Genomic DNA, 18,684 nt, shown 5'->3' with positions numbered 1-18,684 from the left:
GCCGGGTGATACGCCAGTATGGCTATGACGAATACACGCTTCCAACTTGCGTTCACCGCGATGTCGCCAAACACGGATGCGACAATCATGATGCTGTAAACAGAACCTGGTTTCATCCGAAATAATGACGTTTTGCCATTTGTGCACCCAGGTTCGTCGTTGAGTACACCATCGCAGGCACTCCTGTTTGTGATGCAGCGTCAATGGTAACCGCAACCATGGTCTCCGAGCTGATAGTCCATGCCGGCCGCGGTGGTCTCGCGGTTCTAGGCGCGCAGTCCGGAACCGTGCGACTTCTACGGTCGCAGGTTCGAATCCTGCCTCGGGCATGGATGTGTGTGATGTCCTTAGGTTAATTAGGTTTAAGTAGTTCTAAGTTCTAGGGGACTGATAACCACAGCAGTTGAGTCCCATAGTGCTCAGAGCCATTTTTTTTTGATAGTCCATGCTGCTGCAAACGTCGTCGAACTGTTCGTGCAGATGGTTGTTGCCTTGCCAACGTCCCCATCTGTTGACTCAGGGATCGAGACGTGGCTGCACAATCCGTTACAGCCATACGGATAAGACGCCTCTCATCTCGACTGCTGGTGATACGAGGCCGTTAGGATCCAGCACGGCGTTCCGTATTACCCTCCTGAACCCACCGATTCCATATTCTGGTAACAGTCGTTGGATGTCGACCAACGCTAGCAGCAATGTCGCGATACGATAGATCGCAATCGCGATATGTTACAATCCGACCTTCATCAAAGTCGGAAACGTGATGGTACGCATTTATCCTCCTTACACGAGGTATCACAACAACGTTTCACCTGGCAACGCCGGTCAACTGCTGTTTGTGTATGTCAGCACGTTGTAGGTGTCGCCACCGGCGCCAACCTTCTGTGAATGCTCTGAAAAGCTAATCATCTGCATATCACAGCATCTTCTTCCTGTCGGTTAAATCTCGCGTCTGTAGTACGTCATCTTCGTGGTGCAACAATTTTAATGGCCAGTAGTATACCTTGAGTTCGTATTGCATTACGTATTTCGTGTAAGACTGGTCTTATTACATGGGAGCAAATTTTTAGTACTCTGTTGGAAACAATATCAAAACCAGACGAGCTTTAATTTTTGAGAGAATGTGTCATTTTCTTAATTTCAGAAGGACAAGTTGGTGATGACTGAATTTTATTAGAGTTACATTTTCAACATACTGGTGTGATCTTTTTCTTGAGCTGTTTGTCCCTATGGTTTCTACCTATATTTTAAAAATGATTATTAAATGCATTTGCTACCAGTGACTCATCATTTATACTCCTTCCATTCAGTTCGGTAGTGATGCTCTTGTTCTTAGTCTGGTTGTCCTGTCTCTCGTTCCACTTTAGTCCGTATAGCCTTAAGTCTGTTGTCGGAAGTACTGATTTCTGACGATACATGCATTCTCCTTGACTTTTAATAACATCTCTTATTAATTTTGAGTAGTTTTTGTAGTGTGCAACTACTGCGGGATCCCTACTTGTTTGTGTCATAGGATACATTCATCTTTTTCTTTCAGAAGATAGTAACCCCTGTAGTGACCCACGGTTTTTTATATTGCCGTTTAGTTTCTTCTTATTAGCTAAGGGTAAAGCTTTTTTCAAAAAAACCGCATACATGGTAGAATGTGAAGTATCCTGTACCAACCATCTCATAGTGGTTTGCAGAGTGCAGATATCTAATCTACCGGCTGCAGAGCATGGACGTGACTTCAACTACGGTGAGTCGTAGGTACCTGTGACATTGTACCTGTAGCAATACAGTTAGCTTACAGTAACTGCAGCCGCACTCCTTGTAATCTGAAAACAGTTGGCTACAATCGTTGAAAACTTTGAACGATTCCTCGATCGGTAACCGTCTCCGTGCATTATTTAGTGCAACAATTTACCGCCCTGGCTTTTTAAAATTTTTATCGTGGTTCATTAATACAGATTGAATTTATTCTCTCAACTGAATTATTAATGATATCATGCGGAACCAGTAGTATAATCTTTAACATCCCCTCTTTGTATTTATGAGTTCATTACGTTGGTCGTTTACGTCGACCTTTTAAAGCCTGACACATGGCAGAAAATAATGAAAAAGTTTTATTTTTGGAATGTCGGTTTATATAACAATTACGGTCCGGATGCGTTAATCTGCTTTACAAAGTTTTGCGCAACTCTTGATTAGGAAGCAGGATCCTTTGTGTTGTTTCTTCCTGAGGCTAGTGTGCGGAGCGCAGTGTGTATCGTGCTTGGCGTACTCTGCTACCACCGACCGATGCTACTTTTGTGTCTGAACTTTCCTTAAAGGTCATCTGTCTTTCGGCCTATTTTCTACAGTCCTCCATCGTTTCCTATCTGCAGTACGGAGATTATGAGGAACCAGTTGTGCGGATGAGTGATTTACTTAGTTTAAAAGCACAACATGTTTGGAAAGACACTACAGCACTGAAATGAAATGATCGTATGGCATTGTTGGCCGAGATGTCCCAGTCGGGCTCGCCCGCCAAGTGCAAGCCTTATTTCATTCGGCGCCACATTGGCCGACTTGCGGCCGGTAATGAGGATGGAATGATGATGCAACTTCCTGGCGGATGAAAACTGTGTGCCGGACCGAGACTCGAACTCGGGACCTTTGCCTTTCGCGAGCAGTTGCTCTACCATCTGAGCTACCCAAGCACGACTCACGCCCCGTCCTCACAGCCCTACTTTCGCCAGTACCTCGTCTCCTACCTTCCAAGCTTCACAGAAGCTCCCCAGATGGTATAGCACTTGCCCGCGAAAGACAAAGGTCCCTTACTCGAGTCTCGGACCGGCACACAGTTTTAATATGCCAGGTAGTTTCATATCAGCGCACACTCCTCTGCAGAGTGAAAATATCATTCTGGAGGAACATCCCCCAGGCTGTGGCTAAGATGTGTATCCGCAATATCCTTTCTTCCAGGAGTGCTCCTTCTGCAAGGCTCGCAGGTGAGCTTCTTTAAAGTTTGGAAGGTAGGAGACGAGGTACTGGCGGAAGTAAAACTGTGAGGACGGGGAGTCAGTAGCTCACAGTTTTAATCTGCCAGGTAGTTTCATATCAGCGCACACCCCGCTGCAGAGTGAAAATCTCATTATGGAATGATGAGGACAATACAACACCCAGTCCACGAGAGGAGAAAATCTCCAACCCGGCCGGGAATCGAACCCGGGCCCAGTGCGTGGGAGGCTAACACGTTACCACGCAGCTAAACAGGCGGACAGAAGATAGAATTATCAAGTTTTATAATGTAGGAAAATACGAATAATTATTTCACATACTAAAAGACAATATCTAGTCAGAAGTATCCGGACGACCAATAGTGGACATTATTACGGGCAGTGTCCACCCTTCGCCTCTCTGACGGCTTGAAGTGTGCTGGGGACATTTTCAATGAGTTGTCTAAATGTCTCTGAACGAACAGCAGCCGTTTCTTCCTCCATGTTTCTAGATTACCGGGAAGCATTTGACACGGGGCCCCATTTCAGGCTGTTAACCAAGGAAGAGCATATGGAATAAGTTCACGGATATATGAGTGGTTCAGAGACCTCTGAAGTAATAGAACCCAGTGTGTTGTCCTCAATGGTGAGTGTTCATGAGAGACAAGGGTATCGTCAGGACTGCTCCAGGGAAGTCTGATAGGACCACTGTTGTTCTTTATAAACATAAATGATTTGGGGGACAGAGTGGAAAGCAATCTGCGGTTATTTGCTTATGATGCTGTGGAATACGATAAGGTGTCAAAGTTGAATCATTCTAGGACGACACAAGACGAGTTAGACAAAATTCCCAATTGGTGTGATAAATGGCAAATAGCCCTAAATGAGGAAAAATGTAAGTTAATGCCGATGAGTAGAAATGACACACCTGTAATGTTCGGGTACAGTATTACTAGTATCGTGCTTAGCCCAGCCAAGTCGTTTAAATATCTGGGCGTAACAGTGCAAAGCAATATGAAATGTGACGGGCATGTCACAACTGTGGTAGGTAAGGTAAATGGTCGATTTCGGTTTATTGGGAGAATTTTAGGAAAGAGTGGTTCACTTCTAAAGGATAGCGCATATAGGACGCTAGTGCGACCTATTCCAGAGTACTGCTCGAGTGTTTGGGACCCATAAGAGGTGGGATTGAGGTAAGCTATCGAATCATTTCAGAGGCAGGCTGCTAGATTTGTTATCTGTAGGTTCTAACAACACGTAAGTGTTGCGAAGATGTAAGAAGATCTTCGGGAAATCAAATGGGAATCCTTGGAGGGAGGGCGACGTCCTTCTGGAGAAATACTGTTGAGAAAATTTAGGAAACCGGCATTTGAAGCTGACTGTCAAACGATTCTACTGCCGCCAACATGCGTTGCGCTTAAGGACCACGAAGATAAGAACAAGAAATTAGGGCTCATAGGGAGGTGTACAGACAGTCGTTTTTCTCTCGCTCTATTTGCGAATGGAGCTGGAAAGGAAATGACTAGTAGAGGTCCAGGGTACCCCTCCCCCCACGCACGGTACGGTGGGGGCTTGGAAAGTATCTATGAACATGCAGATGTAGATGAAGAGGCGAAAGCAGAGAAGGTAGCGGTGTTGGGTACTGGGGTCTGAAGCGCGGTAGACGTTCTGAATCGTTCCGGAGGCATTCCATTCCGTTCACATTGGGAATCTGGGAAAGACCAGTCTATTTCAGGAATGCTGTTCTAAACAAACCAATGCCTCACAGAACCCATTTTATGACAGTGAGTTGTCATGTCGATAGAAACAATCGCAGTGTCAGAACAGTACCTCTACTGTATGCAGTACGCAATGCTGTAGAATCTGTTTATATCTTTACGCATTTAGCAATTTCTTAAGCGCAATAAGGAGACCAGATCCTACGTACGAAAAGCACTCATATACCGGAACGTTACCTCCTCCGTACTAGACTGCATCGGAGGTACGAGTCTTCCCTCGGGCAAGGGTATGTGTGTGTGTGTGTGTGTGTGTGTGTGTGTGTGTGTGTTTTGTCCTTAGCGTAAGTCAGTCTGTTTGATTAAGTATTGTGTAAGCCTAGGTGCCGATGACCTCAGAAGATTGTGTGAAGTGAAACACTCAACATCAAAGATCTGCTGGACAATATAAAGGAACAAAATACACTCAATCAGTGTTTTGTACAGAACTAGAAAGTCTTCCGTCAGTGAATATGCGTGGTATTCGAAAGCACAGCCCAAGCTAAAAACAGTTCGCCCTTCTCGGAATTATGTTTTGCGTGGGCGCGTTCGACACGCTACCAGCAACACTGTTAACAATCGTCCCAGCACACGAAGTAGATTCTCAGTCAAATGCCTGATTCGAAAATTTTGCGAGTAATATAACCCACTATGCTGTCGCGGGTGGCGAATGCACGTCAGAAGTAGAAGGTAACGTTACGAGTATACTTGGAAAGTATGAATGTGTAAATGATCTGAGAGTGTTTACTGCTTACACTGTTGTGTGTGTAAATGTGTGGAGGAACCATTGGAGGATGACTCGGATACGGTTTTTATTCGGTACTATGGGTGGCAGCTTGCTTTAAATGTGTATAAATGTAAGTTAGTGTGGATGGGTAAAAAAGACATTCTTGGAATGTTCGAGTACAGAATAAATGGTACGTTGTTGTGGTTCAGACATGTCGATTAAATATCGAGGCGTAACTTCGCAAAATAACACGAAATAGAACGAGCGAACGAGATGTGCTTTATGGAATGCGATTGGCCGACTATGGTTAATTGAGAGGATTCCGGGAAAGTGGATCGCACCTACTGGGATAGAGGACACCGTGCCCAGAACACTTGCGTGACCTGTTCCTGTGTACCGATGGACTGTGTGAAGTTCCCGCCGGGTCGGCTTAACCGTAGAAATTCAGAAGTATGCTGATAACATTTGCAAACGATAGGTTTCACCACTATGGTCGTATTCTGTAAATGCTCCGTGTTTTCCGGTGAGATTCGTTTGAAGGCAGAAAATGATCCTTCACCGAAACGCCTTTGAGTATTTGGCAGAACCAGCATTTGCGATAGGCTACAGAACGATTCTGCCGGCTTCAAGTTCATTTCGCTTATTGCCCGTAATGCAGAAAAATAGGAAGTGACATGCAGGAAATGATTTATTCGTGATCTTCTCCATTATTGTCGAGGGAGTATTTTATTTACGGATCCGTTGCTGATACGGTATTTTCTGAAAATAGACGATCCACTACAGGTAAAATTTTTGTTTTTTATTGATTTTCATTCTTTGCGATTACTTCGAAGTCTATGACGTGGCCGTTGGGTTTTACTATCTAAACGCCCTTTCTAATAAGAAATAATGACCGTGGGCTAATAGGACACTCAGCGTCGTGTTAAAAAAATGAAGCATATGGAAGCCAAGGTGGAACATAGCTACATCACTGGTTACAGTTTCACTACAATTGTATAAGTATGTGATAAGCAACGAACGACGCAATTTTAGTTAACCTGTGACCACTGATGAGCTTGACTGTTAATGAAAATGAGCGCTTGGGAATGTGATTGCAACCCAGAACGTAGTCGCAGAGAATGGCATTCAAATATATAATAACAAAAAAGCACACGAAATTAGATGCAATAGGTGGAAATAGCTTATCGACTTACCCAAAATATATACTACAAGAAAAGTATCTCCATGCCTTTCAAAACAGTACAGTACAGTAATTAATGCAGAATGCCTCTGTAGTTCAGAAAAACAAAATTTGGACTGAGAAGCAGACACTGGAAACAATGAGAAAAAGGAACGCGAAATCGGAAGAAAATATTCGAAGCCCAAAACTTGTAGACGAATAATACCGACTCAGACGCAAGCAGGAAATCAAACAATAGACAAATATAGTCAACGACATTATAAAATGCAAGTTAAAATTATATTGGATACATTGAATGAATGAACCCAGACAGACATACAAAACAAATCAGCAGTCGGATTTTCTGACGACATGAGTAAAAAAAATGGCTCTGAGCGCTATGGGACTTATATGCTGTGGTCATCAGTCCCCTAGAACTTAGAACTACTTAAACCTAACTAAGCTAAGGACATCACACACATCCATGCCCGAGGCAGGATTCGAACCTGCGACCGTAGCGGTCGCGCGGTTCCAGACTGTAGCGCCTAGAACCGCTGGGCCACTCCGGCCGGCCAACAAGAGTGATGCTAAGTAAATGAAATGTACTGGAGAGATTAAAACTCATCTTAAATTGACAGGAATTACACCAGGAGACATCCAAAACCGCGAAATATTCGGGTCCAAAGTTCACAAATGGCTAGATGGCCAAGAGGAAAAACCGTAGAAGCAGATTACAACCAAAATTTCTGAAGGCAATAAGAAAACCGACACGAAGAGGATGACAGAAGAATGGACACATAGGAAGGCAAATACCCCCTGCTAAGTACTTTGAGTAGTCTAAACTGGCCTATTCGGAAGTAATAGTGTTCTATGCTACCATATAAAGCAAGTCGTTGTTGAACATGCTATTATATAAAGGAAGTCGTTGTTTAGCGTTGTTATCAAAGAACTTGAAAAATTCTTAAGCAATTTACTTCTAATTTTCACATGATACTCTAACAAACAGTTAGATGGACTTGGCTATAAATTTTTTAATGGTACAGAGAGATATTCAATAGACTGGCAGAGAAAGATAGCAACACCAAAAAGTTATTAATGTAGAGTAAAGAAATTTCGGCTACACATTTGGCTAGGTAACGCACCTAAGTGATTAACATTGCAAGGTCACAGGTTAATGTAAGCGCGAGATCAGCCATAATGTGGAATGTTGGTACATTAATAACCGGTGTAACCGCTGGAATTGGAATACAAGCATGAAGAGGTGCTTGCACTGTGTTGTGCAGGTGCCGGATGTCAGTTTGTGGAATGGAGTTCCATACCTGTTGCACTTGGTCGGTCAATACAGGGACGGTTAATTCTGTTTGTGGGCGGCAGTGGACTTGTCGTCCGATGACATCCCATAAGTGCTCGATTGGAGACACAGCTGGTGATCGACCTGGCCAGAGCAATATGTTGACACTCTGTAGAGCATGTTGGGCTATAACAGAGGTATGTGGGCAAGCGTTATCCTCTTGGGAAGTAATCCCTGGAATGCTGCTCATGAATGGCTGCCCAGCAGGTCGAATCAGCAGACAGTCTTCCAAATTTGCGGTTAGAGGCTCCTGCGGTCATACGAAATCCCACACCAGACCACAACTCCAGATGAGGGTCCAGTGTGGCTAGCACGCAGACAAACTAGCTGCAGGTCTTCAACTGGTCTCCTCCTAATCAACACACGGCCATCGCTTGCTCGGAGGCAGATCCAACTTTTATCAGAAACTCCTTTTCCCTGCCATCCAACGAGCTCTAGCTTGACATCACTGAAGACGCGAATACCGGTTGTTTGGGGTCTGGCTCATAGCTGTCCTTGAAGTAACCGATTTGTAACAGTTCGTTGTGTCACTGTGGTGCCAATTGCTGCTCAGAATGGTGTCACGATGCGCCAGAGCGATACGTCAAATGTGGGGTCTTCGCTCTCGATAGTGCCACGTGGCCGTCTTTTTGCGACCCTACATTTCCGTAGCCACCGTTGCCAGTCATGGACAGTGACTACATTCCTGCCAAGTCTTTCTGCAGTATCGTAAAAGGAATATCTAGTTTCACGTAGCCCTATTACACGACCTCATACAAATTCAGCGTGGTGTTGATAATGTCGTCTTTGTCGCCTTAAAGGCATTGTAGACTAACATCAACGCAGCACGTCAAGCCTCAAAGGTAACACAAGCTCACGACAGTTTCAGCGCGTATTTAAAACAAACCTGGTTTGCATCATCATAAGTGGCGCTTCTAGCGCCATTCTTATGACGCTTTCCTTAAACTGGAATAGATATCATCTAGCAGATGTAGAAACAAGCCCATCTACCTTCGTTTATGTCGCATAACTCTTTCTTGGTGTTGCGATTTTTGTTCTATCAGTGTATATAAAGGGGAAATGTTGTTAGCAAAAACTCGAAATCATCTTTAAGATATATAGAAACACGCCTACCTACCTTCGTTTATGTTGCACAACTCCTTGTTGGTGTTGTAGTTTTTTTTCTGTTAGTGTATGTAAAAGGGAAAGGCTGTTAGCAAAAAAGTCGCAAAATTCTTTAACTATTAACTGCAAATTTTTATATTTTACTCAAAATAAACATTCATATCGACTTAGGCTAAGCACCGCATATATATATTTTTTAAACAATGTACTAATTTTCTGTTAAAAGCGACTGCGAGAAAGAAATTGCCGTGCTAATTTTCCTGAAAAAATGTGCAGTATTGTTTTCTTTATCGCGGTTGATTTTAACAGAAAATACCGTGTCGGGTATTAGACCATCTTCCTACTACGGAATCCAAACCGTTCAAAACTTTTTGTTCGCAGACTAAAACCATGCGAAATACTGTCGTCGAAGCTAAAATCCTCATTGATCCAGGAGAGGAAAAACGTGTCTCATGTCTCGTATACCAAGATCCGTACGATTTAACCATTCATTTTAGGCGCCTTCAGTTCCCAGTGATGGTTCCGTTGGCAATAACAATAAGCAAATCTCAAGGTCAGAGGGGTGCGGATGGGAAGAAGTGATAGACAGAGAAGTGAGGATGGAGGAAATGGACATAAAGAGGACGAAGGAGGAGATGAACAGAGAGGGGGGAAGGGGGAGGAGACTAGGACGTACAACTAATTTTCATACATACGATGCATGTTCAGAAAGTTAACTGTACTAGATTTTTATATTTCTTAGATAAAGTGTATTTAAAAAACCCTGATATTTTTGATACAACTATTGACTATTTTTTCACATAGTCGCCATCCCGTTCAGTGCATGAAGTGACCGTTGCACAATCTTCTCAATGCCCTCCTTGAAGAACTCTCCTGCCAGCTCCTTCTCCCACTGCTGGAACGCTTTCTGCACCTGCATTTCGGTTGAAATTTTAAATCCAGTCACGTGTATCTTCAGGGATGCGAAAAGATGATAATCTGAGTGTGTCAAGTGAGGGGAATAACGAGTGTGTTTCAAAACATCTCCACCAAATGAGTCTAAGTGTGTTTTCGTGGCTAACGCTATGTGAGGACGGGCTGTGTGAAGCAAGCACACTTCTCTCGTCAGAATTCCCCTCCTTTTTTTTAAATTCACCCCTTGAGTTTTTTAGGGCCTCACAATATCGTTGTTCATTGACGATTTCCCCCTGAGGCAGAAATTCGATCAAAATCATACATCACCGGTCCCAAAACATTTAGGCCATGAATTTTTTTTTTTGCCCGAAATTGCGATTTTGGAACTTTTCGGAGATAGGGTATTGATGTGACGCTATTGTGACGACTGTCTTTTTATCTGAGGCGTATTATGATCCAGCCACGTTTCATCTCCAGTCACAACAAAGCTCAGAAAATCCTCACCTTTCAATTAAGTTGCTCAAGAAACTCGCCGGCGCAATTGACCCGATTTTCGTGCGTACAGTTACAGGTATCCCAACATTTCTGTGAGCGTCTCGGACAGGAGAGCAGCGGAAACATCGCAGAAATTTCATCGACTGTCCGTCAGCGGTCTTCACGAACATTTTCCTCTATTTTTTTGCTCCAACTCATCAGTCACAACGGAAGTTCTTCATGAACATTTCTTCCGCCTGCACTAAACCTCCTACATCAGTAAAACATACTTGTTCTGTTGATAAAACCTTCGCCACAAACCGTTTTGATTCGCGAAAACATTTCGGTTGGTGTTATTCCTTCCGCGAGTAGGAAGCAGAGCACAGCACGTAGCTCGCAATTCGACATCTTTCACGCAACTGTAGACTACAACGTTGAGCTCACGTTCTGCCGTGTTCTTCCGAAGCAGGATCTGATCAGGGGATACCCCCCCTCCCCCCTTTATCACTCAGTGTTGCCAACACTAAAAACAAACTATAAAGCCTGTTATGAGTACATTACACTTCCTTTCTGAACATGTCTCGTATTTCAAAGCACTGCTCGCTTCGCTAATAGTAATAACAAATGTTGCTGTGATGATAGCACTCCGTCTTCAGGCCACAAGTGGCCCATTGGGACCATCCGACCGCCGTGTCATCCTCATTGAGGATGCGGATAGGAAGGGCGTGTGGTCAGCACACCGCTCTCCCGGTCGTTATGATAGTTTTCTGTAACCACAGCCGGTACTATTCGGCCGAGTAGCTCCTTAATTGGCATCATGAGGCTGAGTGCACCCGAAAAATGGCAACAGCGCATGGCGGCTGGATGGTCACCCATCCAAGTGCCGGCCTCGCCCGACAGCGCTAAACTTCGGTGATATCACGTGAACCGGTGTATCCACTGTGGCAAGGCCGTTGCCTTAGCTGTGTTGAAGTCCTGTTACAAAAAGTAATTTTCCCTTCGTTGGTTTCCGAGTGGAACAGGAAAGGAAATGGACGTCCAATGGTACAAATTATCCTCTACCGTGTACTTTACAAAGGATCGGGGAGTGTGCACAGGTGTGTGGATGGAACTTCAGTGCAAAGCTGACGCGGAAGTAGTGGCAGTATCGGAAGTCAGGTACCTGTGGCGGGAAATGTGGTAGGAAAGGGCGGCTGAGGTATCGGTGACTGGTACCTCAGGTGATAAAGTGCGGCCGTTGACGGGTCCGTCTGGGTCGGAGAGCACGATAAGGGAGCGGCCGGTATCTGGCCGGCCGCTCGCTGCTCGTAAATCGGGAGCGCGTGGGGCCGCGCGGTGCTGGTCTGGTCTGGGCTGGGCCGGGCCACTGGCGGCTGCGTCAGCCAGCCAGATGTGCTCCGCGCCTTCTATAATTAATAACGCAGCCTCGCTCCGCGCCAGCCACATCCGCCCCCCGTGCACTTGCTGCGCTGGCGCGCGTCCCTGCGGCAACGACCCAGCCACCACTGCCCTGCATAGCTGGCTGCTGCCTCACCAGCGCCAAGTTGCCCTCGGGTGTTACACCGTCTGAACCGGTCCTACGTGAGCGACAGAAGCGACCCAGAGCGCGCGACAACTGCAGACTTCATAACACAACCGCAGGTGTAATTACGGAAGTGTCCTATGTGAGCGACGTCCTTGGCACTACCTCGTCATCATCATTTAAGACAGATTATGCCTTTCAGCGTTCAGTCTGGAGCATAGTTTTCCTTATAAAATTCCTCCATGATCCCCTATTCAGTGCTAACATTGGTGCCTCTTCTGATGTTAAGCCTGTTACTTCAAAATCATTCTTCACCGAAACCAAGTACCTTCTCTTTGGTCTACCCCGACTCCTCCTACCCTCTACTGCTGAACCCATGAGTCTCTTGGGTAACCTTGCTTCTCCCATGCGTGTAACATGACCCCACTATCTAAGCCTGTTCGCCCTGACTGCTACATCTATAGAGTTCATTCCCAGTTTTTCTTTGATTTCCTCATTGTGGACACCCTCCTCTCATTGTTCCCATCTACTAGCACCTGCAATCATCCTAGCTACTTTCATATCCGTAACCTCAACCTTGTTGATAAGGTAACCTGAATCCACCCAGCTATCGCTCCCATACAACAAAGTTGGTCGAAAGATTGAACAGTGCACAGATAACTTAGTCTTGGTACTGACTTCCTTCTTGCAGAAGAGAGTAGATCGTAGCTGAGCGCTCACTGCATTAGCTTTGCTACACCTCGCTTCCAGTTCTTTCCCTGTGTTGCTATCCTGTGAGAATATGCATCCTAAGTTCTTGAAACCGTCCACCTGTTCTAACTTTGTTCCTCCTATTTGGCACTCAATCCCTTTATGTCTCTTTCCCACTGACATTACTTTCGTTTTGGAGATGCTAATCCTCATACCATAGTCCTTAAATATCTGATCTAGCTCTGAAATATTAGTTTGCAAACTTTCAATCGAATCTGCCATCACAGCTAAGTCATCCGCATATGCGAGACTGCTTATTTTGTGTTCACACGTATCCTCTTTTTTTTCCACAACTCGCGACGTTTTGAATTCAAACGTGCTTGTATCTTGTCACCGCAGTACATGCGCCAGTGAGAGCGACAAACCATTTTAAGAAAACTTCTTTTATCGATCAAAGGTCCTGTAGACCACGCGCTCCATCCAGATCTGCTTCCGTCTTTTTCTATCTCTCGCCGTCTCTCTCCACCCTGCGGAGTTCCTAATACTGAGATGTCTTTCTCTACGTCATCTCTCCACCGTGTGCAAGGTCGCCCAATGCTGTTGTTGCTCGGAGAGTGCTCTCAAATGCCTTCTAAGGGCCTACTCTGTTGGTTTCCATTCTAGCCACATGCCCAGCCCGTTGCAGTCTCTCTCTCTCTTTTCTCAGCGATCACAGCCCCTGTAGACCACGCGCTGCATCAACGATCTGCTTCCACCGCCTTCTATCTCTCGCAGCCTCTCTCCACTCTGCGGAAATTCCTAATGCTGCGATGTCCTTCTCTGTGTCATCTTTCCACCCTGTACGAGGTCGGCCCAATGGTCTTGTTGCCTGGAGAGTTCCTTCAAATGCTTTCTTGGTGATTCTGTTGTTTTCCATTCTGGCCACATGTCAAGCCCATTGCAGTCTCCTACTTTTTAATTTCTTGATGATAGTGAGTTGCTTCATTAACTGATAAATTTAATTGTTCTTTCGAATTCTCCATACGCCATTCTCCAACACAGGTCCCCAGATTTTTCTCATCACTTTTCTTTCAAATACATTCAGTTTTTCTCTTTCATTCTTGCTTGCACACCTTGTTGTTTTGCGTGGCACTATCACAGCACAGTCTCCTACTTTTTAATTTCTGGACGTTAGTGGGTAGCTAGCCAACGGCCTTGCCGCACTGGTAACACCGGTTCCCGTCAGATCACCGAAGTTAAGCGCTGTCGGACTGGGATAGCACTTGGATGGGTGACCATTCGGTCTGCCGAGCGCTGTTGGCAAGCCGGGTGCACTGAGCCCTTGCGAGGCAAATTGAGGAGCTACTTGATTGAGGAATAGCGGCTCCGGTCTCATAAACTGACATACGGCCGGGAGAGCGGTGTGCTGACCACATGACCCTCCGTATCCGCATCCCGTGACGCCTGTGGGCTGAGGATGACACAGTGGCCGGTCGGTACCTTTGGGCCTTCATGGCCTGTGCGGGAGGATCTTAGTTTAGTTTTAGTGGTTTGCTTCCTTAACTGATAAATTTCAGCGTTCTTTCGAAGTCTCAAGATGTATTTTTCCAAAACAGGTCCCCAGATTTTTCTCATCACTTTTCTTTCAAAAACATTCAGTTTTTCTCTTTCATTCTTGCTTGCACACCTTGTTGTTTCGCGTGGCGCTATCACAGCACAGTCTCCTACTTTTTAATTTCTGTGATACGTTTTTCATATTAGGTGCGGTGTGCTGCCCAGCTACTGCCAAGTACTTCATATCAGTGACCTCAGTAGTCATTAGGTTCTTGGGAGAGCAGAATGGGGCGCTCCGCAGAACTGACGCACTTCGAACGTGGTCAGGTGATTGGGTGTAATTACAGATTTTTGAAGAAAACCTGTAATTACGATTTTAAAAATTAATATTTACATGTATACAAACAGTAAAGAACATTCTTTATCTTTAACAGCCATAAAATAAGAGGCCACTGTTGATGCTACAACTACAGTGAAACATGTTTGTGATAAAAAACAAAACTGCGTTTTGCTAAAGACGGGCCTTATCCAAAAACATGTGTATTGTTAAAGAAAACACGGAAAAAAGAGCTTCAACCTCAAGATGATGATTTAGTAACAAAATTCATTTCAGTAAGATGATTACGTTATTCCTTTAATGGTTGCAACAATTACGTTTGACTAATCCTTATTAATACCACATGAACAGTTCTTGGCCGATGGCAGTGTTAGAGGGTGAGTGAGTCAACATTCCCGTCAGATTCCTATTACTGACATTCGTTTCATGAAAAGGAATTTCTTCATAGTCTCTGATGTCGAATGAATTTCATACAGTCGTGTATGCCTCTTGTTTAAGGATCAAAGTGAGCACGTTAATTTCATCTCCTCCGTGAAGAATCTTAAATCAGGCATGTTAAATATCACTTTCAGTACATGCTATAATCACAAGTTCCTTATCTGCACTCAATTTGTGCTGCTTATGAGTTAAGACATTTTCAGTTCCTACACCTGAGTAGTGCCGGAAATTATCTTCTATGCTTCACATTCTGCTGATACAACTCATTTAGGTAAACTAAGAACCGAAGTCTGTCTGTACATCGCAAAGCAGGAGACTGCGTCAGGAACGTGAGACACTATCCACGCTGTTGCTGCTTTCTTCCTGCGCGGATGTGGTTAGAACTCCATTGCTATCGCTCCGCTGTTGTTCCTTCTGGTCGATACGACGCATTTACCCAATAGAGCGTTTGTTTAGTAGGCCATCACAGCGATATTCGGCATCTGATCAAAAATATCCGCACAATAATTGGTGGACAAATATGGGCCTTTCTGGCGGCTTGAACTGTGCTAGCAACACTTTCAGGGAAGTGTCTGAATGTCTGTGGAGGAGTGGCAGTCCATTCCCGTCGATATCCTAAACCAGAGATGGTAGTGCTGTTTGACGTTGAGGTATGGAGCGAATTCCACGCTCTAATTCATTCCAAAGGTGTCCCATTGGGTTCACGTGGGGATTATGGGGAGGCCTGTCCGTTATCCTTCATAAACCATCGCCTCACTGACGCTGCCTTTTGAAATGGTGCATTGTTATTTCTGAACCAAACAATCATCGTCTCGGAACTGTTGCTCTGCTGTACACAGTACATAATGCGGTAGAACGCAATCATGTTGTTGTTGTGGTCTTCAGTCCAGAGACTGGTTTGGTGCAGCTCTCCATGCTACTCTATTCTGTGCAAGCTTCTTCATCTCCCAGCACCTACTGCAACCTACATCCTTCTGAATCTGCTTAGTGTATTCATATCTTGGTCACCCTCACGATTTTTACCCTCCACGTTGCCCTCAAATACTAAATTGGTGATCCCTTGATGCCTCCGAACATGTCCTACCAACAGATCCCTTCTTCTAGTCAAGTTGTACCACAAATTTCTCTTCTTCTCAATTCTATTCAGTATCTCCTCATTAGTTATGTGGTCTACCCAACTAATCATCAGCATTCTTCTGCAGCACCACATTTCGAAAGCTTCTATTCTCTTCTTGTCCAAATTATTTATCGTCCATCTTTCACTTCCATACATGGCTACAATCCATAAAAACTTTCAGAAACGACTCCCTGACACTTATATCTATACTCGATGTTAACAAATTTATGTTCTTCAGAAACGCTTTCCTTGCCATTGCCAGTCTACATTTGATATCATCTCTACTTCGACCATCATCAGTTATTTTGCTCCCAGAATAGCAAAGCTCATTTACTACTTAAAGCGTCTCGAAATAATAATAATAATAATAATAATAATAATAATAATAATAATAATAATAATAATAAGTTCAACTTCTGAGGTCATCAGTCGCCTAGAACTGAGAACTAATTCATACTAACTAACCTAAGGACAGCACACACATCCATGCCCGAGGCAGGATTCGAACCTGCGACCGTAGCGGCCGCTCGGCTCCGGACTGTAGCGCCTAGAACCGCACGGCCAGTCCGACCGGCTTAAGCGTCTCATTTCCTTATCTAATTCCCTCAGCAACACCCGACTTAATTCGACTACATTCCATTATCCTCTTTTGCTTTTGTTGATGTTCATCTTATATCCTCCTTTCCAGACACTGTCCATTCCGTTCAACTGCTCTGCCAAGTCCTTTGCTTTCTCTGACAGAATTACAATGTCATCGGCGAACCTCAAAGTTTTTATTTCTTCTTCATGGCTTTTAATACCTACTCCGATTTTTTCTTTTTTTTCCTTTACTGCTTGCTAAATATACAGACTGGATAACATCGGGGATGGGCTACAACCCTGTCTCACTCCCTTCCCAACCACTGCTTTCCTTTCATGCCCCTCCACTCTTATAACTACCATCTGGTTTCTGTACAAATTGTAAATAGCCTTTCGGTCCCTGTATTTGACCCCAGCCACCTTCAGAATTTGAAAGAGAGTATTCTAGTCAACATTGTCAAAAAAACTTTCTCCAAGTCTACAAATGCTAGAAACGTAGGTTTGCCTTTCCTTAATCTATCTTGCAAGATAAGTTGTAGGGTCAGTATTGCCTCACGTGTTCCAATATTTCTACGGAATCCAAACAGATCCTCCCCGAGGTCTGCATCTACCAGTTTTTCCATTCGTCTGTAAATAATTCGTGGTAGTATTTTGCAGCCGTAACTTATTAAATTGATAGTTCGGTAATTTTCACATCTGTCGACACATGCTTTCATATCTTTCCACATTTAGCGGTTTCTAAGGCACACTAGAGAAACCGTACCCTAGCCACGAAAAACACGCCCATACCACAACACCACCTCCTCCACAATTCTCTGCTGGCACATCATGGCGTGTAACGTGATATTCTGGCCTTACATTTCGGCAAGATAATGCATTTCCGCACACCCGATAGTTTCTTCTGTTTGCCTTCGTGCATGCCGAACCCCCAAGTTGGCCAGCAAGGTCGCCGGATTTCTCCTCGATTGAGAACGGTTGGAGCATTACGGAGAAGCCCGAAAAACCATCTCAGGATTTTGACGATCTAACGCGCCAACTGGATAGAATTTGGCACGATATCCCTCAGCAGGACATTTCTTGCATAAAGGCCAGAGGTGGATCCACACCTTGTTGACTTGCTCAATTTGTGATGCTCTTTTTGTTTAATAAATCATTCAATTTTTCTGAAACTGTAACCATCTGTTTGTCTGTACATGTACGTCTCATCTAACGATTACCGTCTCTTTCGGATAATTCCTTCGTGGTGCGTTAGGAGGGTAGACGTATCCAGTTGAAGTTTATGTCAAATTCTTAGGTTTACAGTCCTTTGCTTGTAAGTCAGTTCAGTCAAAGGATACGGCTATACGTGTCACATATTCACTAGCCAACTGACTCATCAAAACCTGTAGATGAACTATCTATGTAAATGTCAAGCCTGATGGCGTAGTGGTAATGTGCGTGTCTGGAAAGCGACAGGTCGCAGGGCTGGAATGTCGGTCGGACCAAGGACTTTCCAGTCTTCCTTTTAAGCTTGCCTTCACCGCTCAACGATGCGGGGGGTCGTCAGAAACAAGTGGGTCGGATTCCACCTGAACCTGTGGATCCCCTTTCCTCGGTTGGATAATTGGGGCACGTTAGGGACACACAAGTCGCCGAAGCGGCGTCCAATATAAAGACTTGCACCAGGCCATTGAGCCACACGAGGTTATTATTACCTACATAAATAACACAGGCCAACGAAATTTTTTTAAACTTTTTTTACTTTGATACCTGATCTTTATGGACTTTTATGAGCTGAATCCAAATCTAGCCTTAGCTTTTTGTATCACCCACAATTTTCAAGCAATATGCTTTTCACTATGTAGTATGAAAATCATATGCTATACGGTAAATGGGGAAAATAATGAAACGCTCTGTTACAACATAAGCATGGTTTGTAGTTACAGTAAGCTACTTACAACAATGATATGTGTCAATAGAGGTTTCACTTGTCAGCTGGAATTGGTTTGTATTTCCTTTCTTTTTTTTCCTTCGAAGCTTCTTGAGCTTCTTGTCCGGGAAGTAAT

General features: G+C 44.4%; 1 protein-coding gene and 1 pseudogene across 1 annotated transcript in view; both read left to right on the top strand.

The window, feature by feature from the left end:
- Window positions 1–18,684, top strand: part of LOC126272036 (guanine nucleotide-binding protein G(o) subunit alpha) — a 929,986-nt gene that overhangs the window by 245,770 nt on the left and 665,532 nt on the right. The window lies entirely within an intron of this gene.
- LOC126274354 (5S ribosomal RNA) lies at window positions 13,820–13,937 on the top strand (annotated as a pseudogene).

Source organism: Schistocerca gregaria, chromosome 5 (assembly GCF_023897955.1).
Source record: "Schistocerca gregaria isolate iqSchGreg1 chromosome 5, iqSchGreg1.2, whole genome shotgun sequence".
Lineage (NCBI taxonomy): Eukaryota > Metazoa > Arthropoda > Insecta > Orthoptera > Acrididae > Schistocerca > Schistocerca gregaria.
This window is presented reverse-complemented; position numbering and strand designations above follow the sequence as displayed.